Source organism: Panulirus ornatus, chromosome 3, assembly GCF_036320965.1.
Source record: "Panulirus ornatus isolate Po-2019 chromosome 3, ASM3632096v1, whole genome shotgun sequence".
NCBI lineage: Eukaryota > Metazoa > Arthropoda > Malacostraca > Decapoda > Palinuridae > Panulirus > Panulirus ornatus.
In genome coordinates this window covers 38034752-38058802 of record NC_092226.1, presented here as the reverse complement: position 1 = coordinate 38058802, position 24051 = coordinate 38034752, and positions in this window count along the sequence as shown.

The window sequence follows — 24051 nt, the reverse complement described above, 5'->3', positions numbered from 1 at the left end:
CCATCCCTCTTGTCTCTGTCCTGGCCTGTGCTATCCTATGCCTTGCTGCAGTTTTATTCCCATTCGGTCATTCCTCGCTGTCCTCGTGTTTGCGTCCCATCCCACGTCATCCCTCAATTCCACGCTATCTCCCATCCCACGCCATCCTTCACCCTCATGTGGTCACTGCATCTGCATCATCCCATCCCATATCTCGCTTACTTTTATGTATGTAATCCTATTCTATCCTCTCCAGATCTCCATATAATCTCGTCCCTACTGCACCGTTCCGTACCACTGCCCATCCCATTGGATTTCGACTCATCCATATTCATTCCCAACCCTCACCACTTCATCCTTAATCCCAGCCTTGTCCCTTCGCCATCCCACTTCATCACTTTCCATCTGACCTTCCCATTCCATCCCCATCTCGGCTCTTCCGTCCCTGCAGATCCTAAGGGCTTCCAAACCTCCTCCTCCGCCGGCTCCCTGGTGAGGGGAGGTGTGGGGGGGGTTGTCATTAAGGGCAACAAGACTCGGAAGACAGTCCGGCCCTTCTGTTTACATGTTTAGTCTGAGGTAAACATTGTGATCACGAAGGTACGACCCTAGGGTACGTTGGGTCAAGGGCCTCGTCATCACACACAAGGGACATATCTTCGTGCCCAGGGATCGTGCTGAGGGGTTCGCTGTGTCGTGTCCAAGGATCGTACCGTCGTGTTTAAGGGTCGTTCCGTCGTGTTCGGAGAACCATCGGTAACTGAGATACGTTCAAAGCAAACGCGTCTCACGGGCGTTGATCTTTCCCTGGGTACAGATTTGATCTGACTCGTGGCTTCGATTTTGCCTTTTGACTTTCCCCGTGTGCAGAAGTGAGAGCGAGGCACAATAACCTGTAAGTCTTTAAGAAAAACGTAATGAAAACTAATAAAATAAACACCAGTTATTCAGCGTCTGGGTAAAGAAAAAACTATGATTCACTCAGAGCCTTGTTTGTGATTCTTGTGGCTTTCAAGCTTTTGACGAAAGACTTTCTTGTGTCAACATTATGACCCTGTGAGGCCGCGAACAAGTGAGTAAAAACCGTGTGCTGTGAGTGGCAGGGTTATGAGTGGAGCACTGGTCGGCTCCGGGGTGTCACGCACCTCCTGTGTTCCCCCACAAAACATCTGATGTGTGTTTATTCAACCGTGCGGGCGGGATTCCCTTGCCGTCACATTGTACCCTGGGCGAACACGGGCTGCGTCCACCCTCCCTTGACGGGTGGCATGTGGGCGGCTCTGGGTGGTAAAGGTTAGGGGCGCGGGGTAGTGACTAGGGCGCCATGAGCGGCGGACATTGTTATCAGTTAAGGCAGTAAGTGGTAGTTGTATGGCATGGAAGGGATGACTATTCTTGGGGGGGTACAATATGGGATGGATGGTGTATGGGTTTGACCAGTGTATGGATGTGGAGGATGTTTGTAGTGTATGTAAGGGGTGTTTAGATCTGGGTGATGTATGGGAGGACTGTGAATTGTATGGTGTGTGATTGATGCATGGCAGTGGATTGCAAGTGTATGTGTGTGTGTGTGTGTGTGTGTGTGTGTGTGTGTGTGTTGTATTTTAGCGTAGATGATGAATATAATGTGAATGGTGTATACGAGTGGAGTTAGCTCAACAGGTGTAGGAATGTGTGTATGGTATATGTGGTGAGGTAGATGTGTTAGGGGAACGTATAAGGTGGTGTGTATGCCAGTGTGTGTGATTTGTTGAAAGTTGATACTGTATGGGTTGTGGATCGGGTAAAGGTATGATGGTGTAAAAGTGAATCTAATTGGATTCATAAAGTAGCCAGCGAATGATAATGTCTGATCATTTGTACAAAATGGGGAAACTAACGGCATTTCCCGCCTCCCTGGCAGATTACTCCCTTTGACATCACCTTACCTACTTATCTACCAAAGACACTATTACTCACAATCTTCACCTTCATCATTTTGCCATCATTTTGAGCACATACAAAGGGAAACTCAAGACTGAAAGTTAAGTATCACAGTATTTATATTGAAGGTTCTTTCAGTTCTGCCCCAGGGAGGGCTGAGGGTGCTGCTATTGTGATCCAACCCTCTGGTGATAGATTATTGAAGAGCGTAAGAATGAGTGATTGGGAATCTACTAGTCGCTCTTGAGCTCGTATACACCACCACCCACCACAGAGAGTTTAATTATCTCTGATTCTTTATCCTCACTACTTGCCCGTAATACCTTAAAATCAGAATGTAATATGTCTCTGAAGCGAGATATAGATATGCGATCATTATTGATTAAGGGATTCAGTCCAGTTTGTGGATTCCCTCTAGTGTTGCTCTCCCGACAGTATGGCACAGTTGAATTAACAAAAAGTCTCTTTGAAGCAAGAAAACGAGTTCAGATAAGCACAAGTAGAAACATTTTCCATCGGTAAAATGCGTAAGATAGAAAGTGTGTATGGAGAACGTGATAAGATTAGCAGATTACAAGGTGTTGTAACTGTTAGACTAAGGCTAGGCTGTAGGTACTGTTGGCGCTTTGGCCAGTCTGGTAATGATAATCATGTGAATTGTAAAGTTAGTGACTAATAATAACAAGTTACCTGAAATTCTGAAAGTGTATTCACTTTTTGCTTAGTCTATTAATGTACTGTATGAAAGACTGCAAGCTTATGTAAGGAGCCAACTTTGTAACAGTTTATGTAACGATTATCTTCCCACTGGGGTCTGGCAAAGACCTACATGGCCTATATAATCCTGTTGCGCTGACGGTTACAGAATGAGCATGGATGTGTGGGTGTTGTATGGGTGTTTTAAGTGGTGTAAATGGATGATGGTACGTGGAACCTTGTGGCTTGGTATGGTTGTGTTGGTGGATGGTGTATGGATAGATTTAAATGTGTGTGGTGGTAGTGGTATGACTGCAGGGAAACAGGGACAGGTGGTGGTGGTAGGACTGCCGAGTAACGAGGATAAACAGACAGATCCCGTAAGGGTCCAGCCAGACGCTCTGCGTCATGCTGGCTGCACCTCAGTGCACGTCAATGTTTACAAGGCATCCCCAGCACTCGTCCTCCTGGGCAGCCACGCCACCGGCACGCTCTGATCTGGGCCCTAGTAGGATATACAGGGAGCTGATTGGCTATACAAGGAGATGATTGATTGTGGTGGGAGAGAATGCAAGGTACAGCGTGATCTACAGTAAGAGTGAATACAGGGAGTAAGTTGGTTCTCCTGGGAGAGGGTACAGCCGCCGGACTGATTCTTGAGGGAAGGGATACAGGCAGTGGTTGGGCTCTGCTGGGAGATCATACAAGAACAGGATGGACTGCAGAATGAGGACTTGCTGAAAAACATGTGTCTGCAGACAGTAATACGACCAGTAACTTACTACTAGACTATAGGCGCTGGTGACGCTCTTGCTTCTGTTGAGATGTTAATCACATAGTCTATAAAGTGGTCTGTAAAGTGTGTGGCCAGAGATATGAGCACGCACTAAACCCTGGTTTAGGTTATGAGATAATTGAGGCTCTGAGATAGAGATTTAAACAAACCCTGCAAGACATGGCACAACACATTATTGTTAATGGGAAGATACCCGAAAGTTTATCCACTTTTCGCATCAGATAAACGAAACTACCGTACAGAAAGGCTGTAAGTTACCGTAATGAACCAACGTTGTATCATCAGATACTTTAATCACCATTACACTGGGGTTGGACAAGGATCCTTTGTGACCTCAGCACTCCTTATGAGCCACTGCTCACAGGATGAGCTTGCTGGCACAATGAATGAGCCGCTAACTAAATAAGACGAATTAAACTACAGATAGGAATACCTGGAAGGTGGTTTCACTCTTGAGTACATATTCTACTGGTTGGGAAGGACTGCTGGGAGAGGGTACACGGAATGGATGGATTCCTGCAGGAGGGAATGGGAGTTGTAAGGGGTGGACAGCTTCCGTAAGGATTGAAAGGATCAGGACAATGAGGAATTAGATGGGGTTAGGTATGGGGAGATAAAGTGAATGGATCCTGCTTAGAGAGGTATGCGGAGACTGGAAGAATCCTAAAGGGAAAGGAAGAAGTATATAGTAAGTGGAGGGAGTTTACAGGGAGGAGGATATAGGAAGTGCACTGTTTCTTCAGTTAGTTGACGAATTACCAGATGTTTAGGAAGGGATGTGATGGTTAGACGTTAAGAAGATGCAAAGGAAGTGGTGGTGTTAGAAGGAGGATCATTAAGGAAGGGCTAGAGGATTAGTCGGTAGGCTATAAATGGTTGGTCGTTATTCTGGGTTGGCTGGTTGGTCGGTAAGGGATGGATGGTGGGTCGTTAAGGGATGGATGGTTGGTCGTTACGGGATAAATTGTCAGAAGGCTGGCGATGAGTACTGCCCTACATGTGCACAGTGAAGGTGATGAATAGCTGGCCAGGTCCCTGCTGTGTGATGTGGCCGACAGCAAAATATGGACAGTAAACTGCCAAGTAATAGTTCGTTTAGCTAGGCTGGCTGGGCTGCCTCCCGCCCCTCTGGCTGGATACCACAGTCTGGTGCTCCCTCCTCTTCCTGCTGCTGCTGCTGCTGCTGGCTCTATCCACGTGGCTTTCCTCCGCGCGGATTTATTAGCGTTAAAATTGGCGTGTTGGATTAATATGTGGCGGTGGTGGACCCCCGCGGGCCCCAAGCCTCACCCTTCACACCTCATTATTGAATATATTATTGAAGAAATTTCATCCGCATGTTTTCTGTTTAATAACATTTTTACGGTTTTTATAATAATCATGTTTTAATGATAATAATAATAATTATAATAATAGTAATAATAATGATAATAATAAATATTATGTATTTGAGTCGATCATTTTTTTATCTTTTGTTCTTATATTTTGTTTGCTTGTGATGTTGCCCTGCATTGTGTGTTGTTTGTCCGGAACGTTGCACTCCTCTCCACATAAGCATATATATATATATATATATATATATATATATATATATATATATATATATATATATATATATATATATATATATATATATATATATATTAAGAAAGTTACATATAAGACCACTTGTTTTTAGCGTCTCAGTAATTACCACTACACACATTAACATACTCGTAAATTTATAGAATTCTGTTGCCTCAAGACTTGCACTGTGGACGCTAACGCAGATTCACTCTCATCTGTCTCGTTACCTCCAGAGGCTGGCTGATGGGTGTGGAAGAGTGGAAGTGGTGGGTGAGGGAGGGTGAAGGTGGAGGATGTTGGCGGGTGAGGGAACGTTGCCGCTGCCGGGCTGGCCGCCAGTGTTGCTCCTGACGCCATCATAGGTGACGTCATGAGCCCGCCTCCCGGGCCGCAGGGGAGACTCGTGAAATAGGCTTTGTTTACTGTATTTTTTGAAGGGATTGTGTGCCTTGCTTCCCTGGGTGCTGTGTGTCTTTATCACAATGAAAGAACTTGATTAAACTATCATGTCGTGCCACCTCTTTCTGAGAAACCTGCTGTAATACAACGCTCTCGGTCATCTACTGCTCCGTGTTTACGTATAACGAAAACGAGTCAACCGGAGTTCATAGTGACGCAGGGAACGCAAGAGTGCAAGTCATTGACTGTTTCCGAAATATTCACATTCGTACTTTGTGATCATTTGCCGCTGTATGTAACATAACATGATACTGGTTGTAATTACTGGGCTTTTAGAATATATTGTGGTCTGTGAGTGGAAGTATAACTGCTGTGGTGGCGCAGCAGACAGTTATGACTTTGTCCAGGGTGTCCAGTGTAGCGGTAGCAGGAAGTAAGGCCGTGCTAGTTATAAAGGGTGTCTCATAAGGTTCAAATTGCAAATTGTTGATGCCATTGAGTATTCTGGGTGTTGTGGCATTACACAGGCAGGGAAGGGAGGGGTTGCAGAGTAATGGGGATGATTATGTAGTAGAGATAATTATTTGGAGGCGGAAGGGGAAGTTTGTGAAGGAAGGCGTGGATTGTGCAGGAAAACGGAGTTTTCGGAGTGGAACAAACTGTACGAGGTAGGTGTGTGTGTGTGTGTGTGTGTGTGTGTGTGTGTGTGTGTGTGTAACCGCCCTCGAAGGGGCAGAAATGTCAGTGGGAGAGGAAGTTGTAAGGGAGTGTTTTTGTCGAATTGGTCAGAACAGTTGTTGTCTGAGATGTGGACAGAGGTTTTATGACGGACTTTACAATCACCAGGAAACATCATTGATACATACGCGCCTCCAGTCTGCCTGGGGTATACGAGGAAATAAGGCTCAAAAACGTATCCATCAAACTTTCCACACACATCGGAAAACTTAACACCATTCACTTCTGAACTCTGTAACTTTTTCTTTGATTTTTTCATCTCAGAACTATACCTTCCTTTGTCCACCTACTCTCTTCCATCCCTGACCACCCTTCCTCCAGCACAACCCATGTCCCTCTCCCTCCAGCACAACCCATGTCCCTCTCCCTCCAGCACAACCCATGTCCTTCTCCCAACACAACCCATATCCCATCCCCACTCCAACGCCAATCTTGCAGAGCCCAGTGGAGGTATGGGTTTTGCAGGAATGGTGTTGGAGTGGGGAGGGGAATGGATTGTGTTGGTGGGGAAGGGGAAGAAGTATGGGTTGTGCTTGATGGAGGAGGGGTGAGAAAGCAAGGTCTGTTGGAGGAAAAGAGGAACTAATCATACGAGAGTTAGGGAAGGCAGTGTTGTGTAAAGGAGATAAGTGTCAGTTACATCGGTCTTAGGGAAGTGTTGACTCAAACAAATTTCAGTATTACCTAATAAAATGTTTGAAAAAAAAGGTAATAATGTTCGATGACTTAACCTTTAATGAGCACAACATAAAATCCATCGCCTCTTCAAAGATGATGGACTGGATTTTGTGAACTTTAAGTCAAGGAAGACAAACCGGACCTCAAAACGTTTGTACTCACCCGACTGTAATCCCCTTGTGTTGGCATCACAAGTCAAGTGAAATTATCTTTTCAAAAAATGCACCAGAATCATTCGCAACTTTCAGTGACTTTGTGAAAAAGAAATCAATTTTGGGGACGACTGAAATTGTACTGTCCTGAGCGTCGACGAAAGAGGTGTATTGTAAACTGGAAGGATCCTGGAAGGTATACTTCCCCGTGTACACCTCGATATTAGTTCTTGCTACGACAGGCATGAAAGACATCTTGAAATATTGTTGTTGAAATCCAAGCGAAGACTGTGTAAACGAACTGTGCCCAGCATTGTTCGCCTCACTCCCTGTCAGCGTTAGAAAGGTTGTGCTTCGCCCATGAGAGGAAAGATGACGGTAAGAGATACTGGATAAATACCTGTAAAAGGCACATGATCAGTCAGGTTGTGGAGAGTTCGTAGGCCTACGGGTTGCGACCTGAAATAGACTAACTAGGCAGAGTGGTAACACGGCCACTTGGTCCCAGACCGATCTGTGGACATAGAGACGAGATTCCTAAATGAGCTCATGGTACACAGAAGGGTTGCCAGGACGTGGAGGCCTTGGGCGGAGCTCAAAGACATAAGCTTATCTCTTGAAAACAACTTAATCTCGTATCTCCCGGTGTGACGGATGAGATGATAAATATCGTCGTGATAAAAGGACAGTAAATCATACCTTTCGTGAGTACACAGAGTTCTGCCGACGGTTATTAAAAGTAGAAAGGTACGGAGAATGAACGAGGAGTTGACAGTATGTCAGAATTTTATCCTATAAGGAATTGGTTATGTACATCCTCATTAGGAGGCCTGGGAGATAGTCATGTACGTTCTTCTGTTAGCCCGACCTTCCTCTTAGCATGCACTATTCATTTTATCAGTCTCGTTGAAGCGAAGATGGACATCACCCACAAGGCAAGAGAAAGTGGTTTAGGAATACTCGAGGATGATTTTCTGTACAAAATTGCGAAACTTTCGGTAGAACAACGCATAATTGATATGGCCACTCGTCATTTATTTGCAATATACATTAAGATGTAAGAGCCCAGGAGCAAAGGTCACCTGGGAGTGGGTTCTGGGGAGAGAGTGGTCTGGGTCTGGGGTTATGAGGACTGGTGAGGAGGAAGAGTATCGGTGTTGCTGGGATGGGGAAGGGGTGCTGGTTGTGAGGTAAGTGTGGCACTGGCTATATAGGGAGGAGTGGAGAGGGGTGGGGGCTTGGTTAAGCGGTGAGTGGGTGAGGGAGTGCTTTCTCCAAGAATGGGAGGGGCATTAGTTGTGTAGGAAGGGGGTGGGGTACCAGTTTGGCGAGAGGGAGTGGAAAGGAATTGGTAAGAGAAGGGGAGGGGCACCAGTTGAGGAGCGAGGGACTTCTGTCACACAGGCGGAGGAGTGGAAGGTCACTGTTTAGTGAAGGGGAAGGCCATAATTTAGTAGGGGGAAGGGAATTGGTTGCTGAGGGAGGAGCACGTGAAGTTCTGTTGGCCCACATATCTGAAGCATGAGTGGGAGGCACTTAGGTGTGGTGCAGGTCGTGGTGGTGTAGCCTGGGAGGTCAGAACCATCTGTTCGCCTGTCTGACAGCTGTGGAGACTAAGCTGACCTGAGGAGTAGATACGTATACCCAGGGAGCTAAACATCATGAGAGGGTAGATATAACCAGGCTGTTAAGCATTAAGAGATGAGTATGTATTACCAAGCAACTGAGAGCCTTATGGAAGGGGTAGATATTGCGAGACACCTGAGCATTGTGGGAAGGGTAGTTACAACCAGGGAGCTGACCATCATGGGAGGGGTGCACATAAACAGTAGCTAAGCTTTATGGGAGGGGTATATATTACCAGCAAGTGAACATTATGGGAGTGATAGATATAAGTAAGTGGTTGAGGATTATGGGAGAGTCAGATATCACCAGGCAGAGCTGAATATTACAGAAGGGGTATTATATATAGCCAGCATCTGACAATTATCGGAGCGGTAGATATAACCAGACAACTGAGCATTATGGGAGGTTAGATATAACCAAGCAGCTAAGTATTGTAGAAAGGTGCGTATGATCATCTAAGTATTATTAGATTTATTGATTTATTGGCAACAACAGAGCATTATGAGAGTGGAAGATATAACCTGGCTGCTGAACACTATGTGTGGGGTATATATAACTAGTAGCTTAGCATTATGGTAGAGGTAGATGTAGCTAGGCAGCTGAGTGTTATAGAATCGTCTGAGGTATAATGTAGTTGAACATTACTGAGTTGAGAGGAATGGGAGCTTGAAATTGAGTATTATATGGATGGAGCATGATATCTAAACAGGTATCTGAGCATTATTGAAGCGGAGGAAGACATAAATGATTCATTGAGCATTATGGCGTTGAGACAGTGTCTGCTGCGAGATGGAGCTGGAGTAGTGTCTGCTCCGGGGCGGAGATGGGGCAGTGCCTGCTGCGGGGCGGGGCTGGGGCAGTGATTGCTGCGGAGCGGGGCTGGGGGCAGTGCCTGCTGCGGGGCGGAGATGGGGCGGGTCTGGGCAGCGCCTGGCGCGAGGCGGGGCGGATTTGGGGCAGCTCCTGTCGCGGAGCTGGGGAGGGGGAGGGAGTGGCTGCGCCCGGCAGGACAGGCCAACTCGCTCGCCCCTCCACAAATGGTGGGGAGACTGTAAGAGTGGGCGACCAAGCCGACCCGACCAGGTCACAGGTCCTACTGGCCTCCCCACGCACGCCTTTCCACTCACACCTACACACATTTGTGAAACCTACTACATGTAGGTGCGCGCGCATGCATGCACTTACACACTCCTCACTCATAAACATATTTACATTTACACGGACATACATACTCCTATAAGCCATTCATTGTAGCATTTAGGTCATGCACTTGTGTGCATGGGCGTCTTCATGACCTTGTTGTTAACACACACACACACACACACACACACACACACACACACACACACACACACACGGGGAGGATGGCAGCACACAGTGTACACCAGATGCACACCTACAGTCACACCCACACACTCGCACCTGTACACCACCAGCCCACGCTACATACTGCCACCTTCTAGACATTGGTCTATTTATGTTAATTATTACTACATATATGCAGATATTTACCATTTGAGGTACGACCAGCTTGGTATGATTGCCTGGTAAGTGTAGAGAAAATGTTTCCTGTTGTCGGACGTCTGGTACCATCGCAGAGGATCATGTTTCATTACGCCATTTTGCCCCAGCGAGGAGGCCTGGTTGTTTGTTTATGTGTATGATGGAGTGACTAACGTGTGAGTCTTGTTTGCCTGCAAGTCGTGCTTGTTGTTGGGGGTACGGATGGGAGGGGGGGATGAGTGGGTTAAGGGAACATAATCTTCAGTGGGGCATGTTGGTGGGGATCGGGGTCAGTTACCGGCCGTGTGGAGGTGTTGGAGGCTGGGGCAGAACGACCCCCAGCTCCAGCCCCCAGTGTCCCGCGTCCTCCGCTGGGTGCCGCTCCTGCACTCACACCTGCTCCTCAACCGTCCTCCTGCACTCACTGTACACTCTCGTCACCCTCACACGCCTGCCTATACGTGTACCAAGACCGAGGTGCAGCACCTTCTGTAGTTCTCCTGCGACTACCTACCTTACTGGATATTTGAATAGCGTGCAAACATCGCTGGTGTTGCCATCTGGTAGATAACTGACGGCTCGTGAGCTGTCGCACTTCGTGAAATCGAGTGAAGCTGTACACAGTGTTGGTGCTAACGTAATCATGTTGCACTAGTTGTTGCAGGACAGCAGTGACGGCCCCCGTGTGGCGTTGGGCATAGGCCCAGCACCTGTCAAACAGGTCAAGATAGTAGTCTGGGGTGTGTCAGTGTATATCAACAGTGCTGACATATTTTTTTTCCCTCAACTGAGAAGTGATTTGTAGTTCAGAAAGGCACACCGGGTGTTTGAATGACATTAACCCGCGCAGGGAGGTAACAGGACAGTGTAGAGTGAGTGCTGGGGCAGAAGGGATCAAGATGGCGTTGCCTTGCTCTTGGATGCCAGGTCTCAAGAGCAGTAGAGGTAGGTGCCACGGGTGCTGCTGGGCCGGCCACACCTGCCTTATCTTTGCCCTTTCCGGCGCCTACTACGGTATCCCTTGTTTTATATATATATATATATATATATATATATATATATATATATATATATATATATATATTGTAACTGCTATATGGTGTCTTATTTTGTATGCACTTGTTAGTATTTGTACCATATTGCTGGTTGTATAATGTGTGTGTCTGTGTGAGGTACCCATGTATTTGTACCGTATTGCGGGTTATATAATGTGTGTGTCTGTGTGAGGTATCCATCGGTCAGTCCTTTTGTCCGTGCCTTCGTTTGTCCGTTTGGCTGTCCGTGCCTGTGTCCGTTCATCTGGCCGTCGGTCTTATCCACATAAACCAATGTATGAAAGTTTTTGCGAGAGTCTTCGACATTGCCGGTCGCCGCCTATCTGTCTGTCTATATCTATCTATTTATGAATATGTATTTGATATATATATATATATATATATATATATATATATATATATATATATATATATATATATATATATATATATATATATCCCTGGGGATAAGGGAGAAAGAATACTTCCCACGTATTCCCTGCGTGTCGTAGAAGGCGACTAAAAGGGAAGGGAGCGGGGGGCTGGAAATCCTCCCCTCTCGTTTTTAGTTTTCCTAATGAAGGAACAGAGGAGGGGGCCAAGTGAGGATATTCCCTCAAGGACTCAGTCCTCTGTTCTTAACGCTACCTTGCTGACGCGGGAAATAGTGAATAGTATAAAAAAAAAAAAAAAATATATATATTTGTGTGTGTGTGTGTGTGTGTGTTAGGAGTTGAAACTTTGTAAACTGTTTATTCCCAATGAGACGGATTTCTCCCGTGAATCGTGTATCGTAGTCTCTGTAAATTGATTATCTGAACAACTATTAAAATGCCATTACCCCTTCATATATATATATATATATATATATATATATATATATATATATATATATATATATATATAAATTACTACTCCTGGACCAATTTCGCTAAAAGGGTCCCATGGAGTTCCCAAAGGCTCTTGCAAACCAAGACTGCGCTACATCCAGCGGCAGGAAAATGTAGAGTCCTTTGGAGCAAGACGTTCTCAGGACGAGACTGTACTTATAATAGTACAGCCTCGCCAGATGATGACTTTGCTCGCGGTATTACCTCGAGCGGACGAAGTCGGTTCACTCCTAGATAGATAGATAGATAGATAGATAGATAGATAGATAGAAAGATAGATAGATAAACTCAGACAATAAATCATGTATACACTTTTTTTTATATCGGGAATTAAAATGATGTGTTAATCTACATTGAATTACAACTTGGAAAGTATCATGCGAGAGGTGTATTGTATGGCTGTGCAACGTGCATGTAATGATACCTAATCCCTGGCATGAGTATATCCTCACACACACACACACACACACACACACACACACACACACACACACACACACACCCCTACACCGGTGCTGCGTGGCGTTCACTGAGAGACGTCTCTCCCTCACCTCTCACGCCAGTCCTCGTACCTTGTAAGATTATGTTTCATGTAGATGTTGACTACAGCGCAAAATCTGGAAGTCTTGTCTGTGGTGACTCTGAGACAGTGACACATTGTATGGTGTTCTAGGGCATTAGTGAGGGTCTGCTGGGCGGGAGAGGGTTATGGTAGTGATGGGGAGACAGACAGGTGTGGTAATGGTAGGGGAGAGTGGCCGTTCGTAGTGAGGAAGAATAAATGTGAAGGTTGAGGGATAGAAGAGATTGTCGTGGTGTTGAGGAGGATGAGGAAGGTGTCCAAGATGAGGGAGTATGAGAGAGAAGCATGTGGTAATGGTGAGAGTGTATTGTTCTGCTGTGATCGTCAGGGTAGAGAGTGGTTTGTTATGTGGGACAGTGAACGTTGTTATAGTGTTGAGGGAGAAGCTGATGTTGGACCTGAGAGAGAGAGAGGCTTATTGGTTGTGGTGATGAGACAGAGGCTTGTAGCTTGTGGTAATGAGGAACTTGTGTATGGTCTTGGTAGGGACCTGCCACTGAGGTTGTGAAGCTCGCCCGACGTATTGAAGGAGAGACATATCTGTGTTGCTGGAAAACATTGCCAGTAAAGTGTGTATGTCTTAACGATGGTTTCTATGGTCTTCTACCCCTACAGCTCGGTCTCGGACCAAGCTGTCGAGGTAGGTCGAGGATATTGTGTTGTGTGATGCTGGTGGTAGAGGGAGACGTTGTCTCTGTAAGTGGCACATGTGAGTGTGAACTGAGCTCGACAGACAGAATGGTGAAAGGAAAGAAGGTAAGAAGGTTCCCCCGTGAGGCGGCGCCTTAGAGGCAGACGTCTTGGGGAGGCTGTAGGACGGGGAAGAATGGCTGCAGGAGGAGGCAGTCAGTTATATGCTGATGTTATCTCTCCATCCTGGCAGACTGTGCCCCTGGCAGGGGACCGTGTCTGCAGATGGCCCTATCACACCAGAAACAGTCAGCTTACGTGCTATTGCAGGAACATAAAGCGTATATATATATATATATATATATATATATATATATATATATATATATATATAAATATATATATATATTTATATATATTATCCCTGGGGATAGGGGATTAAGAATACTTCCCACGTATTCCCTGCGTGTCGTAGAAGGCGACTATAAGGGGTGGAGGGAGCGGGGGGCTGGAAATCCTCCCCTCTCGTTTTTTTTTTTTTTTTTAATTTTCCAAGGGAAGGAACAGAGGGGGCCAAGTGAGGATATTCCAAAAAAGGCCCAGTCCTCTGTTCTTGGCGCTACCTCGCTAACGCGGGAAATGGCGAATGGTTTGAAAGAAAGATTATATATATATATATATATATATATATATTATATATATATATATATATATATATATATATATATATATATATATATATATATATATATATATATATATACCTAATGTGTCACAACAGCGCAGGATCTTGCTGGCCACAGACCCCTGCAGGAACACATAAACGTACTCCCACACACACAATTGCACCATCAGACAAACTGGTCGTAACTCAAACTCGTAAGCACTGAAACTTGAGGCAAAAAGAAAACAAAAATCTAACATCCAGTCACATAAACCTGTTGCAACACTATGGAAACCTTAGGGCCGCAGACAAACTGGCAACTAGTTCAAGACTTCATGCAAAGCACAAACCTGAAACTACTCCAGATTGCAACAGCAATAAGTTACCATCTTGCAAGCTTGAGGAGGATATAAACTCTTAACAACGTCTTGGATCCGAACCAGTGAGAAATTTGCATCCGCCCTCCAGCTCCACCTGATGTTAAACTATTTCTTGCCACAACAGCCCCAGAACATTCGTGCTCTTCTTATGTACTTAGACCGAGGGAGACGAGAGGGAAACTTCTTTTCGCGATACCTTACTGCCTTACTTGGCTTGCGTGAAACATGTTAACAAGACTAGTGATTATACACCAAGGCAAGAGGAGTGTGGGAGGGGCATCGCTAGTCACTGTATCGTGTCCGGCCCTGTGTTGTTAGTACTGTACATGAGAGGGCTGGAGACGCATCCTAGATGTAAGCATACTTTTGTACATAGTGAAGTAGGGCGGGTGAGAGGGGTGACGGGCGGGGTACGACACAAGGTGGTGGAGTGAGAGGCAGCAGCTGCATCAGCTGCCGGATATCCTACAGTAATACTTTGGGATTCCCATGTTAAGAGGTGGGTACTGTAAACAAGAAACATATTGCCGACTGGTAGTGTACCGATGGTGGGCAAACCTCCTGACCTGAAGTTACTGACCTCATTATTGCTAGTGGGCTGTGGCGGCTTGAGGAGGGCAAGGTGTCAGTGGAAGCTTTATCTCTGGAAAACGGTACACTTTCTGCAATTCATATCTAATAGTGTACTTTCCCTTTAAATGTACCACGGCATCCGGACTCTTATCAGAGATGAGTGACTTCTGTCGAATTGGGATTTCACAGGTCTCATGTGTAGTGAAGTAGCGTCACCAGGACAATGTGGGGATGATGCCAACAAAACCCAGAGTAGAAGACAGTCAGCGGTGGCTGGAGACTGGCAGGGGCTGATGTGTTCCCTTTTGACCATGACTTTACTGTGATTCCAACGTTGATCGGAGAACAATCCTTTGCCTTTGTCAGCTTTTCTGCTGTTTAACCGCTTTCTCTGCTCAAGTGTCGTGAGTTCCTATTAATGGAATACAATGGCCCAGTGCAGAGTGGCGCGACCCCCTGACGGTTCGGAACTAATAAAGATTTTAGCGTCAGTGATGGTACGGCCGCTGTCTGAGGCCGGGGAATGGCGACATGCAAAACAAAAGCCGTGACTGCCGGTGGGTTGAGGGTGGTCGAGGCGTCCGTGATGGAGGACGGTGGCGAATCATCAGCTGTATCATGACTAGCATTTTCCCCCTCACCGTGAACCTTGGCTTGTGGCTCACCCCTATTGATGTGCTCAAAATGACGCTTTCGATGATTACAGCGGAACTAGAGCCCTGGTCGCAGCCTGGGAGTTGACAGTTGATTAGTTAACGAGTGAGGCAATATGGGAGGAGCCTTGAGGGCGGCTGGGGTCAGGGGACGCCAGGAAAAACGCACTGCTTGATTACTTTGACTTTCACCCTCGCCCACCAGCTGACCCGCAGCCCGCAGGGTGATGCGGCAGCCTGCGGCCCTCTCCTGCGTGAGTTAGAGAGAGAGAGAGAGAGAGAGAGAGAGAGAGAGAGAGAGAGAGAGAGAGAGAGAGAGAGAGAGAGAGATTTCTTGTTATACGAGAAGTGTTCGTGTTTGTTGACTTACTCCGTGGCCATCGTAATATAATTCTGGCAAGTTATGGTAACCTTGTGTGCCTGTGGTGACCCAGTCCTCTGTGCTCTCCGGTGTAAAGTGTTCTATTGTCTATGTGTCAGAAGTTCCATATTTATTTACCATGTCCTCTGTGTGTATTTATACATTTCGTTAATGTGTGTGGTTGTGTGTGTGTGGCTTTGTATATTAAGTATTCGTTTTACTCAAGCGTTTCCTGCATATTTCGTGTGTTTGTGAAGTGGGTGCATTGAATTGTTTGTGTTTCATGTTTCTTTTGGAGGCTGAGGAAATAATCAGACTCCCGCTGACATTTTTGGCTCTTGATCTCTTGAAATGTTGGCTCGGACCTGCTAGTGGTGCCTGCCCCAGTCTTTGGTGCTTTTCATGTGAGCATAAATGATTCATCTGGAGGCTGCTGTGCTCTTTGTCAGCTATACTGGCTGTGAAGATTTGTTTTTGCGTTTATGAGTAGCAAATGTTCCTTTTGTGACTTGCTAGTCGGGTAGATCAGAGGGTATTATTAATGTCTAGCGACTTGAGGTACTGGTGGATGTCGTTGCACGTCTTGTTACGAGCTTGTGTCGCAGGTCTTGATGGCTCACAAGTACTCCCATTATGTGTGAGGTTAGATTTAGTAGTGGGTGTTCGTGACGGTTGAGTGCGCGGCTGTCACTCTCGCGCTCACCAGCTTTCTCACAAGTGGTAGTAGTCCCAGCCTTCCTCTCCCCGTCCCTACACCTCCCTTACAGAGTTAAAGGTTCATTCCTGTGCCCACCGTATACTTTCAGTGAGTTGTATCGAAGATCTTTATATTCACACGTCTCAGAATTTACACATATGTTCCACCCAGCAGCCGTAGACGATGTATAGACAGTCCTGAACATTTATGGATTCTTGATGATTTCTTTTGTCTTTTTTTTTTTTTTTTGTACAACGAAGTATGCCTCACCAGGGAGGACGTAAGGAGTAGGTAGCCCCATAGGGCATCAAGAGCGTGACTGAGGTTGGTCTCGGAGGGAGCTGTGGGGACAGAAGACCTCCGAACTGTTGTGAGATAAACGCACGTAGCGCTGTAGAGGTGGGGCTTCCCAGGGAGCAGCTGCCTTAGTGGCATGTCTTGCCAACACACTCGAGGGCAGAGGCTTCCAGACTTGAAGTAGCACCCGCCCTCCTCCCCTAAACTCGACAGACTTTTCGTTAGGCCTCGCTTATCTCCTTCCGTCCCCGCCTGACGACCCCTGCTTGGTGACCCCAGGTACTCGTCACCCTGCCTAGTGACCACTAGTACACATTACCGTCTTGGTGACCCACGGTACCAACCTTCCTGCTAACCCCTGACGCACACCACCCTGTCTGGTGAGCCCTGGTACGTACCACCACCCCGCCTGGTGAGCCCTGGTACGTACCACCACCCCGCCTGATGAGCCCTGGTACGTACCACCACCCTGTCTGGTGAGCCCTGGTACTTACCACCACCCCGCCTGGTGAGCCCTGGTACATACCACCACCCCGCCTGGTGAGCCCTGGTACGTACCACCACCCCGCCTGGTGAGCCCTGGTACGTACCACCACCCTGTCTGGTGAGCCCTGGTACTTACCACCACCCCGCCTGGTGAGCCCTGGTACATACCACCACCCCGCCTGGTGAGCCCTGGTACGTACTACCACCCCGCCTGGTGAGCCCTGGTACGTACCACAGTGCCAGTTGTGTACTGATACTGCACCGGGCCCGCCTGCCCCCCCCCCCCCCCCCACACACACACACTATTGACTCCTGTATTACTGTAACTGTTCATCTCATAATGTTCAGTCTCGCACTTAATGTATGAAACATAACATTGACTCTAAACATCTCAGTGTATCTGCCACCCTGGTTGTCTAAATGTACCTGACCTATATTGTTATCCAAAGATTGGAAATATCCAGCTCACGCTAATCTTAAGCTGTTGTATGATTTGTTACCTAGTAACTATCATGGCCTCCCAGTCCTGTAACATCTGTAATGCCTCAACTGTGTATTTTCAGCCAAATGGCTGCAGACATCCAGTAAACCGTAATTCATTTAGTTATCCCTGCTGGAAAAAATGATTTATATAAGATCATTTTGGTTTTGTATGAAAATGTTTATAGTTTTCCACTATGCCAAATGAACTGGTCTTGTCTGCTCTTATTTTTGTTTCATAATTATTATAACCGTCTACAGATGTTAGTTGACCTTTTCTGTAGCAACTCGAGCTATTTGGTACACTTGCATCGAGGAAAAGAAGATCTGAGGAATGGATGCTGCTCCCATGTTTGTGTGGAGGCCGGTCACACGAAGACTGACCGTTATGATACTTGGTCACTTCCTCGCACAGCAAGGCTGTGGGGTTCTCGTTCTTTTCTTTCCCTTCTTCGTATAACCTATATACTTATAAGGGTCATATCTTCAAACACCTGAGGAGCTCATATTGATTTCTTCCTCTTTATTTTCCCCATACTCGATCATTATCCCTTTCCTCCGAGATGGTCTTGGAGAAAGTGATTGCTGGAGGGAGGGAGGAGTGGCTCTTGCTCACACCCTTGAGATTACTCGTGATTCATCATATCAGACATGACTCAGCTGAACTGCGTCAGTCTGGATGAGTTAAGGATTGGTGACGTATATGTGTCGCTTACCTTAACTTGCATGGTCCTCATAACTTTTTTTTTATAAGTTTTGTTATTAAGGCATAACTCTGGTTATTAAACACATATTGTTTGATGAAACTGCATGACAGACTAAGGGTCAAGGCCTTGGAAGATGAATGTGACTTTCCTCAGCTGTAAGGTGAGGAGGTACTGACGTGTGTGTGTGTGGAGAGTGGACCTGGGTCTGGCGCTGTGAATGCCTGGGTGATGACACGCCCGTGGAACAGGGTTGTGAAGACGCGTCACTAGAGGCTTCCTGATTAGGTAATACCTCCACTGTGCTACACTCATAGCTCGTAGTTCAGTTTCCTTCTGTTTATATGTGAATGATTATTTATAAGGGTGAACAGGTCCTACATTATATTTCGCGATAGATATTCATGGGATCTGTCCGTGAAGTTATTAGTGTGTCATCCGTCACGTGATCTATGAGTGACGTAAGACACTGCCGTACTGTGATGTTCCGGGTGACGGCCGAGAGCCTGTGATCTGGGTGACAATTAGTATCGTGTCCTGCGCCTGGCAGGTACACACACACATGCTCCGGTTTGTCCCTCAGTTGCTGGTATGAGAGGAGGAACTGGAGTGATGGTGTGGCTAGACATGGCTGGGGACAGTGTGGGAAGCGCTGTGCTCTCGCTGGGGGTTGCACATAACATTTACTGTTACAATCCTCTGTCTTGATGCCCACAAGTCATGTTATGATACCTGCTGGGGGCTTACCTCCCGCTAGGCAACACCTGCTCTACACTTCATCTTGGGTGCGGCCGCGGCTGACACGAGGGAAATGTTGTGCAAGGAAATGGCTGTAGAATTTCGCCATCATTACCCTCGCCACAGTTACATTATGACAGTCATGTAAGTCGGTCTCCATTCCTTTCCCCCTACCGATGGTACCGTATCATTGGAGCATTATTTTCGTCAGAGCGATCCATTGGTTGAGGTGCGTCACGACGTAGCCGGAGGGTGAGGTGAACGCTTCGCGTCTTGCCTGATTATCAAGAGTCTGAATAGGTTGCCTTGAGGCAGACTAGATACCTGTGGTGATACTTCATGCGATATGTGGAGTATCCTGCCGGAGTGTTAAGTAGTAAACGGATGAAGACAAGTTAGTTGTGAGGTTAGACAGAGTGGGGGAGGGGCTTCGGTAGGTGGTAGTGCGAGTGTGTTGAGCGAGGGAGGGGGGAAGACACCTGCATGATAAGATGCTATAGAGAACGTTCTCAGTGGAAGTAATGTGCAGTGAATGGAAGGCGGGGATTTACCATGTTGTGATCCTAACGTTCTGGCTGAGAAGTGTGGTACAGAAATATTACCGCAGATGTGGTACAGAGAGCTACAGTAGGTGTGTTATACGGTACAGAGAGCTACAACAGGTGTGTCGTACGGTACAGAGAGCTACAGCAGGTGTTGTACGGTATACAAAGATACAGTACTGTTAGACAGTACACATCTGCTACAAATTGTCTTACTATTTTGCTGTATGAATAAAACAACATTATCACTTACAGACAGACGTCCAGTTGCTCCAACTCTACTGTAAACCATTCTCATTTTGATCAGGTAAACCGTCGTGGTTGGTTAGGCTGCTCCCTCCTTTGTCATCGTCACCTCAGCAGCAGCCGCTGCCGCTGCTGACGGTGTTAAAGACTTGAGGGGAAGTTGAGACTTGGTTAGTGATAGCCGGTGTTATCATGATACGTTGTCACTGATTCATGTTATTTTTTTCTTCCACAGACGAGCGGGACGCAATCCAGAAGAAGACGTTCACAAAATGGGTGAACAAACACTTGAAAAAGGTAAGTACTGTGCCAAGATGGGGGAGTGAGAGTGGGATGGGAAGCTGTAGAATGTTGGAGTGTTGTGTAGTGGACGCTAACTGACTCTTCTTCCATATAATATGATGCCAGAATACCCATATATATATATATATATATATATATATATATATATATATTTTTTTTTTTTTTTTTTTTGTCGCTGTCTCCCGCGTTTGCGAGGTAGCGCAAGGAAACAGACGAAAGAAATGGCCCAACCCACCCCCATACACATGTATATACATACACGTCCACACACGCAAATATACATACCTACACAGCTTTCGATGGTTTACCCCAGACGCTTCACATGCCCTGATTCAATCCACTGACAGCACGTCAACCCCGGTATACCACATCAATCCAATTCACTCTATTCCTTGCCCTATATATATATATATATATATATATATATATATATATATATATATATATATATATATATGTATGTATATAGGTGTTATCGGACTTTGCCTGCTGGAGGTTGGGTTTCGAGTGAAAAGTCACCTTGGCGAGCCTGTATCATCATGAGTAATCTCGTCAAAGAACTTCCTTTCTCCAGAGGAATGCATCACTTCTCTGCCACTGGAAGTAGCGCAGCCTTCGAGATGCAAGAATTCTTGGGAAAGAGATCCTTAGGGACAAGTGAATGAAGACAATAAGTAAATATGTATGTATGACTGTACATATAAGGATTGTAGACATCGTGACATTGTAGATACCCAAGCCAACTAGTTTAACCTCTTGTTGATGCGTGGACAGACGTCGGCAGAATTACTCTCCCACGGACCTGCATCATTATGTACTTACGGTTCTAATATCAGTGAATTCAGAGACGGTTCCTGCAGTGTACAATATGTGTAAGCTTTTCATCCATACTGATGCGAAACTTGAGAAGTTTCCTGACGTACTGTAAATAGGCCACTCATCCTGTAGCTTATGTAATCAGTGTGGCCCAGTTTCTGGACTTTTCGTGCATTTTGTTTTACTTCGTCGCCCTCAGGACACAAAGGGAGCACTCATTGTGGATGTTAAGTAGAGCGGAGGGAGTAAGTGGAGAGGGTGTGTGAAGAGGTGTGGTAGGTTGAAGATGTGTTGAGAGGTGTGGTAGCGTATAGCGAGTATGTGGAGGATGTAGGGAGTGTGTGAATGGGCTTGTGGCGGTGTGTGGAGGAGGGGGATGGAGCGAGTGTTATTTGTGACAGTAGCAGTAGCCAGGCACCAGCTGTTTTGTTTTATGTTTTTTATTAACCTTTTTAATGACAAGAGCTCCAGTCACAGACAGACGTTTTCGTCAAGGCCAGACCTTGAATGGGGAAAAGTGGAAAAGAAATAGAGAAAAAATGAAAGATATTGTGTGAAAGGCAGTACAGTGAGTTACAGTGTGAGAGGCAGTACAGTGAGAGTTACAGTGTGAGAGGCAGCACAGTGAGAGTTACAGTGTGAGAGGCAGCACTGTGAGAGTTACTAGAGGAGGACAGTTATTTTAAGTGGAATTTTTGTTAAAGAGTAAGAACATAAGTGCATTTGATAATATTTTGATTTTTAAAGTTTTGAGGCTGTGGAGGCAAGAAGAATTAAACAACAGTTGATTTAAAGAAGTCGTTTCAAGTTCATTGGTAACAGAGGAACAAAACCTGCGAGTGTTAGCACTTATGAAGTTGACGTATTACACGACAGGCGTCACCAGAACATGACAGACGTCCCGTGTGGAGAGGCCAGTGCCGGCTGCCCCGCCATCCTTCCCTGCCACAAGAACCACCAGTTAGTTAGGTTGCTTCCTGCTTCTTGCGTTAGACCGTCGAGTGCAATTTTTCAGAGGGATATCGTTCTTATTCTGGCCACGATGATGATTTGTAGAAGGACCCCCGGCTTTTTCACGACGCACGTACACTGCAGTTGGCACAATATCCCGGCAGATACAGGTATTCGGGGCAACTCGGTAGAAACTCTCAGTGGTATTAAGACCACCTAGTCCCTGTATTTGGAGTGAAACTCGAGTTTATGGCTCCGTTGTGATCACCTGTGGATCCGTACCCGATTCTTTTCCGTCTCCGTCACTCGGGAACGGGATCACCAGCTCAGGCCGGGATTATAGGATTTACATTGCGTCGCAATCTGTGGCAAACGTAGCAGGAACGAGCTCTCATTATAGAAGCTACGGTGTAATTAGCCTCACTGGGATGTCTCTGTTGTGTGGGTCGATGACCGCGCCCGACACCATGACTGTTTATGGCCAGGTATACTGTCGTTGACGCGGGTCACTCACTCCTCAGGGACAGAGAAACTTATGCTGACACAGATAAACTGCCAGACTTGTTGTGAGCTTTGGCACCGATGATGTGGACAGACGCCCTTCACACACATCCCTGTGGCACAGCTGTCGTGGCAGATGGGGATAAAGAGACTGAAACATGACTCCCTCTTTGAATGTGAAAAGCGTTATGATTGTTGACATTTAAGACCAAGTGCTTGATGTGTCCTTTGCTTCCTGAGGATTCAGAAGTCGTTGAGACGATCAGGTAAGGAAACCTACACACAATTTGGGGGAAACATTGCCAAAGAACCCATACACAGGTTGCTGTGAGTTCCTTCGGATCGCTGAAGTAGACCAATGTACTTGGAAAACATGCGGCCCAGTACGAGATTGTAGCCTCGCTGTGAAATCCAGATTGTGTGTGTGTGTGTGTGTGTGTGTGTGTGTGTGTGTTTGAGGATGAGGTGCTGCGGCAGCTGTGGTGGCGGAGGCGTGGGTCCAGGGGTCATAACCTGGCCTAGCCAGCGGCGTCCCCGACCCTCCCGCCAGGTTGGGTTTCTCGCCCCGTCCTCAAGGTTAAGGGATGCGAATGAATCGGATGTGAGCGAGGCCTCTGCCCTACCTGCTCCCAACCCTGCGTGGGCGGCTGTGTGGGGAGAAAGGAGAGGGAACCGTCATGTTATATGAAGGAGATTGGGTTAAAATGTCAGGAACAGCTGAGTAGGTTAGATGGAGCATTGTAAAGACCTATAGAGGGATAACGGCTGGTGGATGACGTGGAACGAAGGGAATGTTAGAAATATCCTATCCTGGAAGATGTGAGTGTGGCGTTAAATCTCTGTATTTGAATTAAGGTCCGGCCTTTATATGGACGTGACTGGTGTGCGACACGTTAGCAAAGACATTCAAAGAAAGGATGCCTGAGAATAATCTCTACATGGAGACCTGGACAAGTGTGGGAATGACCGTGTTAGCGATACTCAAACGTTACGCAATATCCTACAGCCGCCAGTGGATCCCCTCTGACGTAAACATGACGTAGGCACTGGAGATGTGTGTTGATGGCTGAATCATGTGCGATACCTGACACTTGTCGGCACCTACCGCTGGTTGTGAATCACACGTCGACCCCACGATATCGCACTTGTTTGATTAAGTTAATCGGATTCATCGTAATAACAAGGATTGACAGTGATATAAAAAGTGGGGTAGGAATCGTGATGTTAGACTGAGGTTGTGAGTGTTGGTTGGTAGTTGTTGACAGTGGTGTGGTAGTGACCTGTAACCCAGGACGTGGGAGGTTGTGGGGCTCTCCTGCTAGACGCCTGACGTAGTGTGTCTGCTGCCTTTTATGGGCAAGGCCAATGCCCATGCACGTGACGTGTTGTATGTAATGGATTAATGGGTAGATGCCGTGTTATGCTACACCGTATATGACCCAGCTTGACCTCTCGGTTGTAACCTA